Source organism: Temnothorax nylanderi, unplaced genomic scaffold (genome assembly GCF_030848795.1).
Source record: "Temnothorax nylanderi isolate EJ_2023f unplaced genomic scaffold, tnyl_v1.0 TNYL_tig1014_pilon, whole genome shotgun sequence".
NCBI lineage: Eukaryota > Metazoa > Arthropoda > Insecta > Hymenoptera > Formicidae > Temnothorax > Temnothorax nylanderi.
This window is the reverse complement of record NW_027250076.1, coordinates 36,689-45,684: the sequence shown is the minus strand read 5'-3', so window position 1 is coordinate 45,684 and position 8,996 is coordinate 36,689. Positions and strand designations below refer to the sequence as shown.

Here is an 8,996-nt window from a genome sequence, read left to right as displayed (position 1 = left end):
CAAGAGACGCGAGACGTCTCCGTGCTGTGCCGAAGATGACGGTGTCCCCTTCGGCCGCAGGGTAAAATGACTGAACTCGGTAAAAGGGAGGAGGATGCCGAACGCGGCGGCTGGGACAATAAACTCGACTTCCTATTTTCTTGCATAAGCGTTTCTGTCGGATTGGGAAACGTCTGGCGATTCCCTTATCTGTGTTATAAAAATGGTGGTGGTAAGTGTCAACCTGCTGGGGATTTACACATAAACGGTTCTCAAATGTTAAAACTTTTATTCATAATATTAATTCATAATTATATTATAAACGCTCTTCAAATGTTAATATTTTCAATCATCGTGTAAATTCATAATTGTATTATATTATCAAATGTTATCAATTTTTCATTATTACAAATTACAAGATTTATTTTTAATTAAAAAGATCTCTCACTTTAAGATTTATTTTGCTAACATAGCTAACATAGAAATATTTATAATTAATAGTGCTAATATTAAGTATTTAATATGACTTTAATATAAAGTAATAGAACTCTGTTGTTCTATTTAGAAGTTTCTCCTCCGTGCTTTAATTTGCCGCTGTAAGTCGAGGATACAGACAGCGTCGGATTTCAATAACGTCCGACATTTATAATTGCCCTCTAATTTATGAAGTCATGCAATCTTTAACATAATGATTTAATGGCATGCATTAAATTTAATGTTTGCAGTCTTCTCGAGTTTAATTACTATATCTCGCTGTTAACTACATTTCTTTCATGTTCACTTAAAATAAAATAAAATCGAAAAAGAGAACAAGTCAAAGTTGCTTAAGTTTAGATTGCGCGATCGCGACAGATTATTTCCGTGACATAAAAATTATTATTATTATTTCCATAAAAGTATAACTTTTTTTACTTTGGAATTTTGTCGCAGGCGCTTTCTTGATCACTTATGGTATTGCAATGCTGTTTTGCGGAATCCCTATATTTTTTCAGAAGTCGCCATTGGACAATATCTTGGAGCTGGCGGAATGTCGCTAGTAGGACAATTATGTCCTCTTTTGCAAGGTAATAATTATTTCTTGATATCTCTCGACATCAAGATTATATAATCTAGGTATGTCAACAGGAAATTATAATCGCAAATATATTATCGGATTTCAGGTGTGGGATATGCTACGATGACCATTGTATTTTCTCGACGTATATTACTGCATAATTATTTCTGGACTCTTTTCTACCTCATAAGCACATTCGTGAATTTACCGAAAGTACCTTGGAATGGATGTGGTAAATAACATATTTTTCAATTATTAAACGCTAACATTTATGTAGTATCGTACTTCATAGTATTGCTTAAAAATAAGATAATTAAAAATATTTTGATGTTCTTAATTGCGTGTTTTATTTTTAGACAATATTGATATAAGATATACTATAATACCATAAAACTCTGAACGAATCTAATACGTCTCTTTACCATAAAATGTAATAAATTATTTCATTTTCAGGAACTGGTGGAACACGGAAGATTGTTACGATGCGAACCAAGAAAACAAGAGTATGCACGGAAAAATAAACTATTCGAATTTCACTGAAAATAGTACCTATCATCATACCACGCCAGTAGAAGAATATTGGGAGTAAGTAAAGCATTAAAAGTGCTACAAAATATGAAACACATATAAAATGTTGTACATAAACTGTACACAAGAATGTGATGGAAAAAACCCTCAATCTCATTCCATCTTTTTTCAATAAAGTGTAGTCTCTCGAAAGAAACTTTTCAAACTCGAAAGCTTTGAGTTTAATGAAATGGAAGTGGTATTATATGCATCAGATTTATATCCCTTGGGCAGTGCTTGTGAGTCATAGGCTCTGATGTAAGATGAAAGTTATTAGGGGACTTACGCGATGAAACAACTATAAGAAATGCAACATTGATTTTCTCAAATCAGGTCATAGTATAGAGTTCCCTCGTGTATAAATGCAATTACATAATGTAAAATATCGACGATATAATAATACTGGCAGAATGCGTTTACACGTGCATTGCAGATTTGCAATTTATCGAATTAACATAATAAAAAAACTGTCATTAGATTAGATATCTCTTACGAAACAAGTCAAGCAAAATAAAAAATCATTGCGTTGTAAAAATGCAATTTTCACACGTGTACATTGTTAGTGCAATCGGATAACGTGCATAATTTTAATTCACAATCTGATATTTAAGCTTACGTCATTTCCTTCCTTTAGAAGCGCATTCTGTAAAATAACGTTTGCAATATTCACATTAATTATTATCACAGCTTTATGTCGAATGTACAATACGAACCGACTGAAAGAAACGGCTTGAACTTCAGACGGCGGGTCCTCGGCATTACATCCGGCATCGAGAGCATCGGGAAGATCCAGTGGGAGCTGCTAGGCTGCCTGATTGTCGGCTGGCTGCTCGTTTACTTTATCATACCGTCGCGGTCTTCATCAGAGCGGTAAGATCATCTGGTTTTCAGCTTGTGCCCGTACGTGGTGGCTTTTCATTCTTTTGGGAAGAGCGGTGACGTTGGAGGGTTTCCGTTGACGGTTGCTTTACTACGTGACGCCACGATGGGAGAGGTTGCTCAATCCCGGACCGTGGATAGACGGTGCTAACCCAGATTTTCCTTCGCGTACAGCAATCGGCACCGGTGCCCTGCCCGCTCTGGGCTCGTACAACAAGTTCCATCATAATTGTTATAGGTAAGCGACGCTCAGCTGTTTCCACCCGTAGCTGGACACCGACAAGACGTCCTCGCTTCCACAGCGTTAAAATTTTGATAATAGATTTTGCTTGACCCGATTAAATAATATTCATCGATTTTTCGTCAGAATGTTGAGGTACCAATGTGTGAAAAAAAGATGATAAGAGCATATGTTTCCCTAATTGAATTTAATTTGGTCTTGCACCTCCAAGTGGTTTTCGAACAATCCACATAATCGCTACTTTAGCCACTTCAGAATTCGTTGGTTCTTATTTCGTAAATTATGATTCAAGAAAGATGTAGTTATGACTTTAAGGTGCTCTAGTCTTTAATCACGACACACTAAACGCGGTGACGTCGCTGCTGGGGGTCTTTCAAAAAGATAGTTTTGTCTTGCAGAGACGCAATAATCACTTGCGTAGTCAACACCCTGACATGTCTTCTGGCCGGTTGTGTAACGTTTTCGATACTGGGTCACATCGCCCAAGAACAGCAAACGCAGGTGTCCGAGGTCGTCAAGAGCGGACCTGGTCTCGTCTTCCTTACGTATCCCGAGGTCGTTTGAAACTACCCGGTGCTTCGTTGTGGGCCATTATATTCTTCGTTATGCTGCTCGTAAGAAATTGTTATTCCAACGACGGAATCGGCTGTCGCCGTCTATATTTGTTCATGTGCATCGCTATAAAAGGGTTTGAACATGTTGTCGCCCTTGGCAGGAAGTCTCTTGATACATCGTCACTTAATATCGCTTCTTTTGTTAAAAGAAATTGTGAAATGTTCATAGGAAACGATATAAGTGCAAAATTAAAAAGTAAGTTTAAGAAACGTACTTCAAAAAATATTTTCTCTAAAAAAAAAAATTATTTAATAGCAAATTTAAATGTTTGCACAATAAATTAAATTTCTAAAAGTTTTCTATAGACAATTTCACAATTTATAAATTCAATATAAATTATTTGAATCGAACTTTATTCAATTTTTTCCTTAAGAATATCAATTTCTAATCCAACTCAAATTATTATTCGTACAATTATTTTGCGCAAGATTGATTAATAAATATCGAATAGTAAATTAAAATATTGTATATAAATAATAATAAGAAATACATTTCTAACTAATAGACTGTTATATAACAATGTTAATGTAACGCTGTAAATGTATCGTGTTAAATTTAAATCTAGATTTTGGAGCAACGGTCAAGCATATGGAGAAACTAGAATTTTACCGAGTTATTATTTAAATCTTAAATTATATACGAATCATTTCGATTTCACGCAGATACTCGGCATTGACAGTGAATTTTGCATCGTGGAATCTTTCATAACCGGCATGGTCGACTACTGGCCGGATACCCTTCGTCCTCACAGAATCAAATTCACCATCGCTATCTGCCTGATAATGTTCGCTCTAGGAATTCCGATGGTCACAAACGTTAGTATCCGAAAACACGTTTCTATCCGATACGCGTCATGTACGAGGCGTACAACCGAAAATTCCGGGCGCAATTTATCGACAAGAAAGAAATCAAAATATTACGTCTGTTTCAGGGGGGAATTTATATTTTCCAACTGATGGACTTCTACTCCGCGAGCGGAATGTCTATTCTGTGGGTGTGCTTCTTCCAAACGATCGCGATATCGTGGATTTTCGGGGCGAAGAAGTTCTGCGACTGCGTGCATCAGATGATGGGTATTCGATTAAGTAAATTCTGGTATATATGCTGGATTTTACTCGCGCCGGTGATCATGCTCGTAAGTATCATATCACGTTTGCATCCATTATATATAGCGAATCAAGATTTATGTTCCCTTCAAAGGGAACTGATCGTGCGGAATAGCTCCTATGTGTTATGTGCAGCAAAAATAAAAGCTTCTTTTTTCTTACTTTCCAGTTCATCTTCATATTCCAAATTGTGCAATACAAACCACTGAAATATGGCAGCGACTACGAGTATCCCACGTGGGCAGAAATAGTTGGCGTATGCCTGAGTCTCTCGTCTATGTTATGGATACCAGGATATGCGTTGTTCTACGTCATAATTACGCCAGGATCATTTAAAGAGGTAATCTGAACGCATTCGCGTGCAAATCATATGCATGTGAAAAAGCTACCCGGGCTATAATCGTGTAAATCTCGCGGTAATGGCTATAATTATTGCCGCGAACTTCATTTGAATTGTAGATGTAATCTACCATGATGGCTTCTTTTTTCAGAATATCCTGAAAGGTTTACAACCGAATATAAAATCGCACGCAAAGTTACCGAAAGGCGAAAAGTCAGCCGTGATACCCATGTCGGAGAGCAGCGCGGGCTTAATTACGAAAATAACAGTTTCCTGAGTCAAACATGATTAGCGTTAGCGATCACTTCTGACTTGTTAGGTTATACTTATCTTAAAAGTAATATTTATAGTAAGATAAATATGTATATCTATATAGTGGGTCCAGCACAATTGGACATTCAGTAGTAATTTGTGTCAAAATGGACGCGTGTCAAACTAATCAGTTTCATACAGGTATGCTCAGTTAAGCAATCATTACCCTATTGTTTATTTAATAATAAGTCAGTAATATATTTCTTTAGTGACGTATTTCTGGTAAGAATGTCAGAGATTCTCCTTAATTCCTTAATAGCTGGTTGACTGTAGCATTTTAACATTATCATATTTAATTTCTTATTGCTTACAAGAGAAACGACATTTTCAAAGAGACTTTCTTTAAAAGAGATTATATATAATATATATATACTAATTTAATAATAGATTAATGTTTTAAAAAGAAGATAAGAATATATTTGTCTCATAAAACATGTTCGAAATTCAATTATTTAAATTCTTTGTTAACATATATACTATGCCAGCTGTTAATGTTTTAAGATAGAGAATTTTAATCGGGAAAAAAATTATTTGGTTATCGCAATTAGACTCGTACGTGTTGACCAAGCTGATAAGATACTCAGTAAAGGGTATAATAAGTATTGGAAACGGGACGGGAAGGAATATTTAGAAGTAATAATAGTATTAACCGCGCTAGTATTCAGATAGCTATTTACGGGCAATTTGAAAGAAGTCTATTTTTATATCGCGATCATATCGCGATAAGTATATGAATTTTTAACGGAGGGAGAAGTCGTTTAGTTGATAATTCGGCTGGTTTGAGGAAACAGAAGGTTCTCACGTTGAAGTATGGCCTGCAAGGCGAAGAGAATTTATGTTTTGATTTATTCCAAGTACACTGGTGAATGTTCACATAGTTGAAGGCTCTTCCTGGTGAGCGCGTTAAGAGAATTGCTGCAACTACATGAAATATAATAAGAATATAGCGTATATAGAATAAGGATACTGGCACAGTTACGAAATATATTCAATATCTGAAGTACAAGTAACAAAGTAAAAATATAATTTTTAATATTCGTAATAAATATGGAGACGCGTTCACCGAGAAGAGATATTTTCGATTCCAACCAGTCGCAATAATCAACTGGACTGTAGCAAGATACAGAATATTTCTATCACAAAGTTCTAGCAGGTTATACTGCATTCAACTTCGACGGCACAAGTTTCAGATTTTTTCAAGTTACACATTTTTTAAAGCGAACATTATAATGCGTTTATGATGCGATGTATAGGATTAAAGAAAATTTCCGTTTTTTACTCGAAACTCAATGTTATTTTTAAAATATCTAACGCCGGTGATGTATTTTTTGAATTTTATGGTAACTGTTGCTTCCAAACAGGAAACATTTGCAATCAATTACATTTGCATTTACAATCAGCACTTGCGATCAATTACAGTAGAATATTTAGTGTCTGAGACACTTCTCTAACAGTATTTTATAAAATTAAAATCAAATTTATATAAAAAAGATATGTTATATATTTATAAAATTATTCGAAAGGAATTGAGACTTTTATTCCACAAAAGATGTTGTCTTGGTAATTTTCCAAATCAAAGTTGCAACCAGAATTTTAATTTGTTCGAATCGGTTCAAACGTCAAAGTATATCTTGCAAAAATTCAGCATAAAATATAAAATCATTTTGTCGTTTAGTAATCGTTTGAAAATCATTATTAGTAAGAAAATTGTTATTACTCAGGACTTTCTTTTTAAATTTTTATACCATTTTTTCAACGTAAAAACATTTTTGTCTGAAAAATTTCTCATTTATTCGAAATAGAAAAGCAATAACGACAAATGGAGGGAGCGCTTTTTTAACCGGCCTAATTAATTGGGAATATTTTCTTTTATTTAGTCCGTAAAGTACTCGTAATCGCGAAAACGCTATTCGTCGAAGTGTTGCAATTGTTGACGTTGTATAATACTAAGAAATGGCTGATAGCTTAACGCGATATTCGTTTCTATTTTAGTACCGTACTGTTGCGATGCGAAATACTTCCAATAGTAAGCTAAGAACCGAACGATATTATAAGACAGTTGGGTCTGTGCGTTGAACAACGTGTATCTATAGCATTAGTAATTTGTAATTTTGCTTAGCGATTGATAGATCGGCAATTGCGATACATATTTTACTGATTTGAACACGGCGACTGCTTGCTAATGATCGTGTTAGAACAAAATAGTTGTACACGCCGCGGGCGCGAATCCCGCGACCATCTGATTATTAATCAACAAATTATTCAATGACACGCGAACATAAAAATTCTTTTACACCCATTACGCGAGCAACACTGCGATTATATGTGTAACGTCGCAAACATTTGTTCAGCGCGTGATAGTATAATAACGTATTTCCCGTGTGTAACTGTATTCTGTAAATGTATTCAATGTTGCAATGTGCGCAGGCACGACCGGGGCTACGAGCATAAATTTCCGCAATTACTTACACGACAATGTCTGCATATGCGTTATTGTCAAGCGTATTTACCGACCGCATAATTTAATCACGGCTCTAACGAATCAGTATTCGTTGCCAGAAAAATTCCTACGAAGAATTAAATGTGTTACATAAATTATATTTCTGTATACATGTATACATTGTATGAACGTTTACAGTGTATAATAATATTATCGTTTGAAAATCAAAAAAATTCTGAGTTTAGCAGTATTGTTCCTATGAATGGAAATTAAATGAAGGGGAAACCTGCTTTCCTTTCATTGAAATTTGGTCGTAAACTTCGATTAAATCCTTAATTCCTCGTCATACGCGTTCGATGCATGAAAGAATTATTTGTCTCATTTATATTATTCGTTGCTATGAATAATCAGAATTATTAAAAGAATTATTTGCGTTCACGATACTCGAACACGTATTCCGTGAAATATTTTGCAAATTTTTTTGCCAAATACATACGTTCTCATTCAAATTTTTATCAAATTTTGAGGAGAATATAAAATTTCGCTGAATGCAAAGAAAATTTTGTTTAGATCTAGATATAGATTTGTTGTATTATTTCAAGAAATAATATTCAACATACCTACATGGAATATATCTTGATATGATATCACGGAATTTTCTTTTAAAATTTTATGTAAATTAATTTAAATTCTTTCATGATGATGTGCTTTTAATTGCTATATGTTAATTATCACCTGGATTTATTTTAGAATTTTCGATAATTTCTATTCAAAATTTTTTACTAACATATCTGCGAGATTTATCGACTGCGTCGACACGGGTTTATAGTATATTTTGTATCTTGAGAGCCACATTTTCCTACATTTCAGAACACTACATTGAAGAAACGTAGGAAACGCGTAAAAGAATGAAAATCTTCCGGAACGTGAGGTGTGTAAGAATTTTAGATATATTTTTAGTAAATCAGATAGTGTATAATCTGAGTCACAATGTCGTACATGTATTTGAGGTCGAAATTCGTTTAGATTTACTTTCCGAGCGACATACAGCAAAAAGAATGCGTTATTTGCGAATGTATACCGGCTTGACGCATTGAATGTTTCACATATTTGTGACATTACGCATACGTTTCCGGCAAAATTGTATCGATATATGTACTTGAATAAACATTAACGCCTAATTATCGTGATGCAATATCCGTACCCGCAGCAGTAAATAAGACTTCCCATCCTGCTGATCCAATACCTGTTACCATAGTTATGTAGTATAACGTTGTTACGTTATATTGTTACTATTGTTTGTATATCATTTGTGGATGTTTGCGTAGTACGTTCATCTGTTTAATAATTATTTCAGGCGTAGTTAGCAGATTAGGAGCATCTATTAACTATCAGCATTGACACCAGTATTTTGAAATCCCAATAGAAACGCGTATATAATTCTGCATAGATGATTCGTGATT

At 34.5% G+C, this 8,996-nt stretch overlaps 1 long non-coding RNA gene and 1 pseudogene across 1 annotated transcript; both read left to right on the top strand.

The window, feature by feature from the left end:
• The first annotated feature begins 59 nt into the window (after positions 1 to 59).
• LOC139786348 (uncharacterized) lies at positions 60 to 1,172 on the top strand. Its single transcript, XR_011722263.1, has 3 exons — positions 60 to 211; positions 910 to 1,043; positions 1,140 to 1,172. It is a non-coding gene; the product is annotated as an uncharacterized lncRNA (long non-coding RNA).
• An 88-nt stretch (positions 1,173 to 1,260) lies between these two features.
• Positions 1,261 to 8,714, top strand: LOC139786350 (sodium- and chloride-dependent GABA transporter 1-like; annotated as a pseudogene).
• Positions 8,715 to 8,996: the final 282 nt, after the last annotated feature.